The sequence below is a fragment of the Poecilia reticulata genome, chromosome 9 (assembly GCF_904066995.2).
Source record: "Poecilia reticulata chromosome 9, P_reticulata-male-v2, whole genome shotgun sequence".
In the NCBI taxonomy this organism is placed as follows: Eukaryota; Metazoa; Chordata; class Actinopteri; order Cyprinodontiformes; family Poeciliidae; genus Poecilia; species Poecilia reticulata.
This window is the reverse complement of record NC_088838.1, coordinates 2,136,080-2,148,675: the sequence shown is the minus strand read 5'-3', so window position 1 is coordinate 2,148,675 and position 12,596 is coordinate 2,136,080. Positions and strand designations below refer to the sequence as shown.

At 34.6% G+C, this 12,596-nt stretch overlaps 2 long non-coding RNA genes across 2 annotated transcripts; both read left to right on the top strand.

The window, feature by feature from the left end:
* Positions 1-1,079: 1,079 nt before the first annotated feature.
* LOC103469633 (uncharacterized) lies at positions 1,080-6,469 on the top strand. Its single transcript, XR_534376.3, has 2 exons — positions 1,080-1,718; positions 5,119-6,469. It is a non-coding gene; the product is annotated as an uncharacterized LOC103469633 (long non-coding RNA).
* A 2,728-nt stretch (positions 6,470-9,197) lies between these two features.
* On the top strand, positions 9,198-12,190 carry LOC145552771 (uncharacterized). The gene is made up of 2 exons (XR_014088870.1): positions 9,198-11,825; positions 11,929-12,190. It is a non-coding gene; the product is annotated as an uncharacterized LOC145552771 (long non-coding RNA).
* The last annotated feature ends 406 nt before the right edge of the window (positions 12,191-12,596 follow it).

The window sequence follows — 12,596 nt, the reverse complement described above, 5'->3', positions numbered from 1 at the left end:
TCAATTTAGAAACAACAATACTAATCTTTTAGCTCAGGAACCCAGGTGAAAAAAAGTATACTTAAGTATATTTCAAACACACTTACGTTTATGAAAGTACACTTTAAGTATACTATGTATTAAGTGTACTACCTATAAATATATCTGAAGTATACTAAAAGTATTCTTGTACCAATTTCGAAATTATAACTTTAAACAAACACACTTAAAAATAATTGTACCAAAATACACTTTTAATATATTAAATAAAAGTATACTTAAAGTTAACAAAATATATATTTGCCCAAGTGTAAATATACGCTTGTTCAAGTATATTTAAAATATATTTTGTGTATATTTTAAAATATATGCTCAAAATAGAATTTTTTTAAATTCACTTAACACTACTTTAGATTAATTTCACTATGTTTTAAATTACATCTCAGTGTACATTTTAGGCTAATAAAGTATGCCTTTCTTTATTTAACCGAGTGAACCCTGTTGAGATCCAGATCTCATTTTCAAGAGGGACCTGGGCAGAAGTCTGCAACACGCAGCAACCTGATTACAAAATAAAACTAATTAATACATATGCAGGCCCTGTGACAGACTGGCGACCTGTCCAGGGTGACCCCGCCTCTCACCCGGTACGCTAGCTGGAGATAGGCACCAGCACCCCTCCCGACCCCACTGAGGGACAAGGGTGTAAGAAAATGGATGGATGGAATACATATGCAGAAGTATGTCTTTTAGGCATCTATAAAGTACTTTTCATGTAATTTTTAGGCATACTTTTTAAGTATCTAAAAATTATGCCTTTTTAGTTGCCTTAATAATCTTTTACTATTTTTGTTAAAATTGCAAAGAATAAAAAATTATAATCATGATGTAATGTTTTAAGAAAGTACCCAATCCATTTTCAGATTATTATCAACAGGATTAGCTCCAGTTCACACTCCAGACCAGTTGGTGGCGGTATTGCACACTTTCATTTTTTATTTTTTTTTAAACACCATAAACAGAAGAAAAAACTTGAACACAGGTTAGATTACAGACTCTGTCAAAATTTACCATTTTTACTTGCATAATATTCCCTTCAAAGTAGAGAGGGCCTTGACAATAGTTACTAATTTTGGTAAATTCAAGCTGGTGACGTCCTAGTCAGAGTTAGACGAAAACACAACTGGACAACAACCGATGAAAATGAAATGTGTGTCACAAAAGGAGCCCAAAGGAACGAAGGCTGCTGACGTGTTCCTAGTGTTGAGACGCTTTACCAAGGTTGAGAAAGAGTCACATGCTGTTAGACAAAGGGCCCATAGTAAAGAGTTACATGTTTGATTCTGTTAGACACTAAGGGTCATTCCTCAGAGAAACAGAAACTTATCAGGCCACAGAGACATGGTGTGATTTCAGGGAGTGTCTTCAGTCCATATAATCAGCTAACCTCCTTCTCCTCCTCAGACGCTGCACAGACTTTTTTAGAAACTCTTCTTGAATGTAATGGTAAAAGCGTCTCCTTTCAGCACTGAAAGTGAATAAAATAAGTAAAGTGAATGCTTTTCTTGGCTGATTTTATGCTCCGTGTGTCAATACAACTTATGATTCATCAACTGGGACTTCCATTCCCAACAGTTGGTAGCAGAGGATGGTTTTGTGTTGACACATGAGCGGAGATTGGACTGGCCGTTCAGGCGCACTTTCCGAAGCAGTACCCTGGTGTAGGGCCCACACGAAAGGTAAGGACACTTGTTCCTTAAAATACACCATTGTACTGTTTCTCAGGTCTGTATAAGTTTCAGTTATCAGCTGTTGTCTGTACTGTTTCCCAGGTTTGTCTGCTTGCCACTAAGTTGTCTTAAGTTGTCAATCATTGTTAGTTGTCAGCTGTCGTTCGTACTGCTTTTGACTGGTTTGTCTAAATGTTTTCAAGTTCATAGGAGTAAAGTTGAGTTAAGAGTCAAAGTTAAAAGTTAAGAGTTATAGTAAAGAGTTAAAATTAAGGGTTAAAATAAAAAGGTTGATTGGCTTGCAGTGAGAACTGGCCGTCCCCGACTTTTTCCAGACGCGGGGAAGGGAAAAGCTAGATTTTGTCGGTTTTATCCTCAGGGAGTACTCCCCTCAGAAAAGAACTGGATAGCCAATCTGAAACTTTGCTTGAGAAACGCAAGAAATGCGGTGAAAGCGGTCCTCCATAGGATAAAAGAGATAAGATAAGAGAATAAGATAAAGGTCGATCGCGGTCTGATCCTCTAAAGAATAATAAGTGAAGTAATAAGTGATAAAAGAGGACAAAAATAGGAGCTGAAAAGCGTGGATCCATTTCTGTGTAAAGCTGTGTGTGTGTCTATCAGCTGTGTGTGTAAGCTTCTGCCGCTGAGCAGACGTTATGTGTTTAAATGTACTCTTTTTTGTTTATTGCAATGTGTTTTAAAACCATGGCCAACATTGGGAAATTATAATATGTGGGAGGTTTTTGATTTTGCCTGCTGGGTTTGATTTTCTGCTCTTTGATTTCCTCGCCGCCGTGCGAGCAAAACTGAAAAAAAAAAAAAGAGAGAGAAGAGGTGATTTTTGAGCCTAAATTTTGAACCTAAATAGATGGAGGGTGAACTTGAAAAGGAAAAATACGATCCAAAGTGGGGCATCAGGACATGGATTACGCTCGGTGAGCAAATAGAAGCATTAATAACTTATTTGGCAGAGCATGATGAATATCAAAATAAGGGAGAAAGAGAAAAACTGAAAAAAGGGATAGAATACCTGGTGCAGAATAAAGGAGGCGACCTGTTAAACAGACAGCCTTCGGGGTACTAAGGGAAAACTGATTGAAACTAAACTAATCCGGCACAATTCACTATTTTCACATGTGGTAAAATGAACTGTATGAAGGATGAATGAAATTACATAACAGGTAAAATTGTAAACAAATAAAGTGACATCTGATGTGTTGAAGTTTTTGAAACTCGGCTTAGCTGTAGACGGGTTTAAATTTAAACTTAATGAAACTTGAAAAATTGAGGTGTATAGCAGACTTGAACTTTATCATGGACTAATCAATATTTTTCTCTCTTATTATCTTATCAAAAACAGGATTTCTTTTTATTTGAAAATTGGTCACCTTAAAATGTCTAAAGAGGGAACAGAATTTTTGTTTGATTCAAAGGGTGATTATGAAACAGCTCCAGATTCAATTACATTGGTTACAAAATATTCTTGTCTCAAAGACAATTAATGATTCTAAATCTAGATATTTTGGTTACCTTACTTCAAAGTGGCAAATAGTATGTTAGAAGAGGAATAATCACATTTCAGCTTTGGTTTAAAACCAGATAGCATTTATTGCGAAACTGTTTTATTTGGTTTGACATGTTGTTGTTTTTTTTCATTTTTATTAATATTATTGGGTTTTTTTCTAAAAACAAACTAACTAACTTACTAACTGAACTAACTGCTGCTTTTGAAACACATGCATGTCTTGGTAGAAAGGCACAAATTGGACATGAGGAAACTTTTACAGTGGATATGATAATAATTGATTATGTAAAAAAACTGAATGGACAACAACTGGCTCACAACACTTGTTTGCCTTACATTTTGATTGAATTGATACATAAATTCAAGTCCAACAGAACATTTGATTTTAAACGCAATGACATCTTACTGTACTGCATAATCTTTGTCCACATTTTTTGCTCCTCTGCCTAAATTGATCAACTTATGATTGATCAAGTTGATCAATTTTTGTCGGTTCAACTGTTTGAACCAACAAAAGTTCTGTTTGAACTTTTGTCGGTTCAAACAGAACATTGACACTGCCTTTCTGGAAAGCAATCCAAATTCTGATATGAACTCGTTTAAAATAAAAAAACTTTTGGCGTTTGCAGTACAGTTTCAGTTGGACATTTTAGAAATATGTACAGAAAAATAATCTCTGAAAAATATTTCTGGTAACAATAGAAATGTTGTCAGAAATGTTTATTTTCTATTTACATAAGAAAACAAAAGGGGGAAATGATAAATGATAAACATAGTGGTAAATGACAAACATAAAACATTTCTGATAAAACTCTACGTTTAGAACATCTCAGAGTCTACTTTCAATTCTAGACAGAAGATTTGGGAAACTTGTAACACACCCTGTAATATTTTAGTTCTGGAGAATAGTAACAAATGCAAAATTGCTTTCAAATTTTTAAATTATATCAACAGGGGGAGGAGAAGAAATAGACTCTAATTACTAGTCGGTTCAAAGATATCTTTAATTATGAATTTATTCATTTGGCATTGGTATATTGTGAGTTCATTTTATGAGCTCTTATACTGTTCCTTCCTGCATGACTTGAATACAGAGTTATATAGAAGCTCTTACTAAATTAAAATTGGTAATGTAAAATTTAATAGCTTAAATCAATGTCTATGCCATGTTTATTTGCAGATTGGTGAGTTTCCTGCATCGCCTCTAATTTTAATTGTATAAAGTTACAGTTGGATGTAATTGTTATCATTGAGAACATTTTGGTTAAAAGTACTTTAGATTTTATGGAGCCCCTAAAGGGGCATGGAGAAAAATTCTGACAAAATGTGAAAAAAAAATTTAAATTCTAAAAAGAACAATACATAAATACAACACTCAGCTGTTTTGAAAAATATCAGGATAAAGGTAATATTTTCATTAATGGAACAAAGAATATTTGATTACAGTTTTCTTTTTGACCTAAATTATTAAGGAAATTTGACCGGTTGTCTAAAAGCATGGCAATTTCACATGGATGCTTTTGTGTAAAATTGGACACTATTAAATTAATTATTTTACATATGCATTTTAATAACTAATTTATGAAAAGTGTACGTAGCTGGAAATACTAAATTTGTTTACATTTTAATAATTTCTTAAGAGTTTAATTTTTGATAGGAGTTTCTATTTTATCTTTTCTTTGGAGCTCAGGGACTGAGGCAGTGGACCTTATCTGACCTTATCCAGTGACCCTGAGCCTGCCTAAAACAAACAAAAAGAAAAAAAAAGAGTGAACTTTTCTCTACATCACAAGCTACAGAAAAGACAGTTAATTTATAATTATGTGAGCAAAAGATGGCATACACTGCTATTTTCTTAATTTACTTTGTGTTTTACTCTAGTAGTCCCGTGGTCTGACGGGGACCGTGGGGGCTCAGGGCCGTGCGAGGAGGTGAGGAGAAAGGCCTCTGTCTTCAGCTTCAGGCCTCCGCTGTTCTTAGCCGTGCTGACATGGACATTTGCACTTTCTACACATATGAATTGTACCATCTTCTGCTGGACTGCTGTTTGAGGGCAAAGACCTATTGGACGATTCTGACAGCTTCCACAGAGGTCAGTGAGGTTGGATTGATTTTTCCTGTAGTCACATGAGGACGGATTGCAGCTTACGGGATCTACCATTGGATCTCTGAGGAAACACCTGGCTAAAGGACGAGACCCAGCCGTGATTTCTGAGGGTCTCCTATGGCAGAAAAGACCAACGGCTTCGGCCCAACGTGAGATGGAGGTTTGAAAGCCAGTGGTGGGAAGTAACGAAGTACAAGTACTTCGTTACTGTACTTAAGTACAATTTTCGTGTATCTGTACTTTACTTAAGTAGATTTAATAATGGGTACTTTCTACTTTTACTCCACTACATTTTACAGTAAGTATCTGTACTTTCTACTTCACTCCATTTCTACAAAAGTGTCGCGTTACTCGTTACATCCAAGTCGCATTGCTCTTTTTGTCCGTTAAAATGTGAAGTTCAGGGACTTAAGGTGGCGCTGTGAAATCCAAGCAATAACGTGACTTAGTGTCTGTTGTCACCCATCGCCTCCCCCTTTACTCGCACGCGGAGCTCCAAGACATGCGCAGTGGTTTCCTCTGAGCGGGAGAAGATGTCTGTCTAATCGTCAGTAATATAATAGCGCTGCATATATTGATATGACGACATGTAAAATCAGCAGCACTTTGCTTTCACAGACGGTGGGACTTCGTCCAACTTGGAAGGAAAGCTTAAAGAAAGGTAAGCTCTGTGGACGTGTTGCTAGCAAAGCTAGCTGTACTGAGACACATGTTGCATCTGCGATAAAAAAAAGTTGTCACTCATGCGCTGAATTATTGTGTGGAGGTGTTGACTGAGGTGTCGCATATATGGGATAACGCTGGTACCAAAGTGCAATAAAGTGGTATGATATTCAGGAACGATCCGATTTTTCTGGACGGATCTTTACTGATTAAATGTATTTCAGCTCTAAGCATTTAATATCTAGGTGTTTTATGGGAATGTGGATCTTTAAGATCAATTTGAGAAGCAATTTTGATAGGTAAAAGTTAATTGTTTTGTGTCATGTAGCCCAGGGTGCTGGTCTTGACTTGGTCTTGGGTAGGTGGTCTTGACTACAACACTGCTACTGGCTCCTTGGTTGCCTGTCCTCTCCCACCCACCTTCTTTCCATCCCCTTTCTGTTGGATTTCTTTAAAAATAAATGCCACTAGTGGCAAAAAAAAGTGAAGTTCATTTTATGTTTGAACAGGAGACAAGATGTTTCCATCCCTGAAATTATCATGCATAGAATCACATAGAATCACAATCTAAACTATGTTACAGAGTAAACACAATAAAAACATGCTTTATCTGTGGCATTGTTCATTAAAATGGCACATTTCTAATATATTCAAATTGAATACGATCGGTACACTTAATGATATTAGCGATTAGGTAATCCATTCAGCAAGTACTTTTACTTTTAATACTTAAGTATTTTTAAAAGCCAGTAATTTTTTACTTTTACTTAAGTACAAATGTTATTGTGGTAGTTTTACTTTTACTTGAGTGCATTTTTGTCTGTGTATTTGTACTTCTAGTTAAGTAAATTTTTGGGGTACTTTCTCCACCACTGTCGAAAACAATGACATGTTGTATCTCTACGTCTCTCCCTCGCTCTGTCACGGGTGGCCACATACTTTGTCCAGATTTTTCTGCACAGCGGGACTGAATGCTGCCCTGGACAGCTTTTGGGTCAAATGGAACATCACATGTAAAGACATCCTGAGACTCAGGGGCGGTTCTGTTTGTCTGTTGCCATGGTTGGTCCTGGTTTCTTCGCCTCTGGTCATGTGGCCTGGGCCCCGGGGCCCCTGGGATTTCACTCAGTCTACAGGTTGGAGACAAAATTGCTGCCAACAAAACTTGGTAGTATTTAATAGTTTTTCTTGAATTTTCGAATTGATTTTTCTCACCTTTGTTTATTTACAATACATTCACAGTCTACTGCCTTTGCATTCTGACCTCTGCTATTTGACCCCCAGGATATGTTTAATGGTACAAGTGATGCAGCTTGATGCAGCAGGTACAGCTGCATCTAACACAGAAAGTGTTAGATGTTAGAAGAACTTTCTGCAGGTTACAGAAATATTTTGTTTGCCTGAATGATTATAACTGATTGTCCAACAGCTGGCTAATGTGTTTCTCTCCTCCAGCATGACAACGATTGAAAAAGGATAAAAGTACAGTAAAAATTGTTAATTTCCTGATTTACAAAAGCATAACCAATCACACTTCACATACAAAAGAGGATAGTCTAAGTTCTAGTTGGCTCAAATTACTGTGGCTACAAATATGAGGACTAGTATATCAATCTTTGATTTAGGTTTATTTGGAATCCATTTCAAATCTTAGGAAAATCTACTCTTCAGAAAATTACTGAACCAAATTATTACTGAACCCAATTCTTTCAAATCCAACTGTTATAGTTAGCAATGAAAAAAATTTGGGCTAACTGATTTGCGTGGGTTTCTTAGAAGTTTCTGTACCGAAACACTATACAGTGTTCCGATACAGAAACAGGGGGAGATGCATGGAAATAATCTAATCTACAGATTGTGAGTTAATCTAATCTATTGAGAAATGTTTCAGTTTTGGGCTTCAGCAAAATATAAAAGAGGTTAAATCAAAATTCATAAATGTTTTAACAATTCGAATGAGTTTCTAAACTAATACTGAATATTCAGAATTGAATACATTAAAATTAACAATGATGTCATGTGTCAAATAGATTGTACAAAATAGTGTTTCTTAAAACTTGGAGGGGATTGTTTGATTGCTGCATCTCTCTTGCTATAATTCAAAAATAATTTGTTTAACCAAGTCATACAGGAAGGTCTAACTTGAACATTATATAATTTAATAAATTTAGTTGTATCAAATTTCTCCCCAAAACTGCCAAAAACACTGATAAATGTGATAAACACTACAAAAGAGGGTAATTCAGTTAAATAAATATTTTATAGAAGAGTTTCAAAAGAACCAATTTTTTAAAGGTTAAAATTGTTGAACTTTTGGGATTTAAAACCATGATGAGAATAAAATAAGTCAGTTAAATATGGAGTGACAGGGTTAACTTTATTCTTGTAAAAAAAAAAAAACAGGCTAATCATTATATGAGGGTTTAAATTCAAATTAAATTGGTCTAAATGGGGAATTTACAAATGAGCAATTATGGAACTGCTTAAAGCGGGTCAAACAGGTTGACAGAATTTTAAAAAAATAATCTAGTGCTATGTGTAATTGGTAATAATGCCTAAACATCTCTTATAATCATAATTTACAGTTTTTGGTTTGAGACAAAATAGGGTTGTCTTTTATTACATGAATGGAATATATTACAAGGTATCTTAATTTAACACGGATTATTAATGTTTCACACTATCAATTATATTTTACAATATTCTACTTCTTATTAAATGAGGACTATTTGATTGAATTTGATTAAAATAACAAAAGCATAAGATTTATATATGGTTTAAGATTTCTGGTAAAGTTTCTATTAGGGATCATTCCTTTAAACATTTCAAATGATATTCCTTTGATAAAACATGACTGTGGGCAGTTTTGCACATTCATTTCATAGTCTGATCCTTTACGTGACTTTTTGTTTGATTTCTGATTTTGTCTGATCATATGCACATGGTAACACTTAAAACAAGCAATGCTATTTTTGAAGGTTAAAATATGTTACTTAATTTAAGCATTTCTTTAACTATTATTAAGAGAACTTAAATAACATGCTATTGATATATTGATGCTCTATTGGCTTAGTGTGTATATATATATATATATATATATATATATATATATATATATATATGAACCTGATCTTCAGCTTCAAGGAGCAGCCTTTTTTTAAAAAAAAAAAAACATTATGATGATGCACAATCTCAAAGAATCTTCCTTGCTCTCCTGTGGATGCTGCTGTGTTCCCTGCCTGAGGTCCTTGGCTGTTCAGTGCATCACCTCCAACATAGAGAAGAGCAGTGGTACCGATAGAACCCCACCTGCCTATCAGAACCGAAAGAGTTCTAGAGTTTAAGGGCAGTACTAGTATCTAATGACAAAAATATATTTTTTCCTTCACTTTAATTTTCTTTATATAATCCATTGATTTCACTTTTTGTTGTGTTTTTGTTTTGCAGAATGAAGTCCAATCCTTTCTGGGTGTGCCAGGATGTGAGACTGTGGGCGCCTTCCATAATTGGTGGACCAATTTACAGCTGAAACGCCACTGAAGCCTCGCGGGCCTGTCGGGGTTTCCCATCAAGCTGCGCCGGCCCCATATCTGGACACACGCAGAAACTGATTTGATGTTGATAGGTCTCGCTATAGAGAGACTAATATGATTAGATTTTATTACTATTATTACATTTTACTTAGAAAGCAGTTTTACTTGTTTCCTCATCATAGTTCATTCATACCGGTATATTTTGACTGTCCTGCCTTGATCCTGATTTATTGGTTTGCTGTTTAATGCAAGTGTTCGTTGTATGTTCTGTGTCTTTCCATATTCATTACTTCTAAGCTTTTCTTGCCATTTCATTTCATTTAACATTGCATCCTTTCTGTGGTTCATTAACTTTTAAATATTACCTTAAAATTTCAAATAAGTTTGGTTTATTAACGTACTAATAGATCGTTTTACGTATTATTCATTATTGCTTTGTTCACATTAAAGGATAGTATCTTGACATTTGTAATTTTACATTTTATTAACGTTTCAGTAATATCTACTTTTTATTCATTTTACCTTTTATTAAATTTGGTTCCTGTTTTAGTTCTTAACTTAAAACATATATTCTTCTAACATTTTGTTGACTTTTTGCATATTACCTAACACTTTGTTGATTTTGCATTTTAGTAACTCTTACTCATTTACATTTTATTCATTTGAAAATATTAACCCAACACTATTTCTTTTGGCATTTTATTAAGTTTTGAAATAACATCCTGATCCTTCATTCAATTTGCATTTCACTACATTCTAACAATTCCCTCAATATAACTTTTAACCATTTCATGTGTCATTAAATATTACATGTATCTCTTTTAACTTTTATTACTAAAGAAAAAACTGAAAACATTTTCAGATTTTGCTTTTTTACAGTTCTTTAACCTTCTATGGCATAGCGTTGCTCTGCACGACTGCAGGACGACGTTTTTTTCCCACCACAAAAAAGAAACAGTAAATGCCATGGAGGGTTGAATTTCCTTTTTCCAATCTTAACCCTAACATTCCTTAAAATTTTAGATCTTTACATATTCTTTATTAGATTGTAAGGGGGACATTGTGATTTCGATCCACCGCCTAAGAGGCATAGGGGTGCCCTGGCCGTTTTTACCCCCAAAATGAAATGAAATGAAATGAAATGAATGAAAGACTACATCAATACTTGAAATGATGCTATGTATGCCAACATTTGTAAAAGCCTCGGGGGATGTTTTCCGGAAGGGACAGTGTCTACTCCAGGGTTTGTCTTCTCCTTTTTGGGCTCTTTTGGAGCCCAACAGGGGGAATGTTGAGACGCTTTACCAAGGTCGAGAAAGAGTCACATGCTGTTAGACAAAGGGCCCATAGTAAAGAGTTACATGTTAGATTCTGTTAGACACTAAGGCTCATTCCTCAGAGAACAAAAACTTATCAGGCCACAGAGACATGGTGTGATTTCAGGGAGTGTCTTCAGTCCATATAATCAGCTAACCTCCTTCTCCTCAGAGGCTCCACAGACTTTTTTAGAAACTCTTCTCGAATGTAATGGTAAAAGTGTCTCCTTTCAGCGCTGAAAGTGAATAAAATAAGTAAAGTCTGAATACTTTTCTTGACTGATTTTATGCTCCGTGTGTCAATACAAATAATAAACAACACTAGCTAGTGGTAAATTTGCTTATTAATTATCTCCGTTTAATTATAAACAGTGCAGTAAAGATATATAACTTACGTTGGTTTCATAAATAATTATTTTATCAATGTAATTGTGACTTGTATGATTAATACTATAGCAACCATTCAGCTTCATATTATAAATGCATAAAGGCTCTGTTTGTTGCGACTTGTACTTTTATTCATAAACTAAACCTGGTTTTAATTAAGCTCCATAAGACAGAGAGACTTTGATATTGTGAGATTGTTGTTATAACTTGTTCATCAATGTTTTTATTTTCAACATATGTTTGCAGTCTAAGCAAATGAAGATGAAAGAGGAAGCCAGAGAAATCAGGTGTTAGGAAACCTAAAGACTTTCCTGTCTCAGAAGAAGCTCTGACTCCACCAGATCACCAACCAGCTCTGAAGATGAACCTTCACATCGTCTTCTTGGTGTAACTATTTTTTTTACTGAGCAGCTAGCTACATTTTCATTTGTTGTTGGCTTTCAGGGCCCTGTGATGGACTGGTGACCTGTCCAGGGTGAACCCTGCCTCTCATCTGATGGCTGCTAGAGATGGGCACCACCAGCCCCCCTTACTACCCTGCAAGGATCAGCGTAGTCAGATCATGGCTGGAAAGCTTTTAAGGTAGTTTGTCTCCTTAAGTCCACACTTAAAACAGCTTCATAGTTAATGCCAACATCAGCTGATTCTATGGCATTGTTGACTATTTTTTTTCCACTTCTAACAGAAAAAGGCAAAGAAGACACCCAGAAATGTTTTTCCACCCCGAGGTGTAATATATTACCAAAATGGTAATATATTGAAAGCACAATGTAATTATAATTTTTTCTTCTTTAAAGTAATAACTTTCATGTTTTTTTGGCCACTCTTAAATTTTCATGCTCATTGTGTTCACTTTTGACATGTAAACTGATCATTTATGTAAAGTTCATAAAGTTGAGTAAAATTGGACAATTTTAAAATGTCGATAATAAAACAAAATATTTGAATTACCTTGAACATCTTGTGTAATTAATCTTTCCATGTAATTGTAGCCTAAAACAATGTAAGTACTGTAGTGTAGTTATGCATGTAATGTACAAAATAGGAAAGTAGGAATAAAGAAGACTTATGAGTATTTAAAATTGTACTTTATTAGCAATAACAGTAAATCAAAACTAAAAATTAAGTGTAATTTAAATACATTACTAATACATTAGGAGTATATTTAAAATATATTTAAAGTATATTGAAAGTATATTTTTAATAGAATTCTATGACAGAATTAGTACACTTAAAATATATAAATAGTACATAAAAAAGTACACTTATAAAGTATACTAAGTACACTTGAAGTTGTTCCAAACAAGTACGTTAAAGTATACTAAGTATCAGTGACGTGCGGTGAGGTTCATT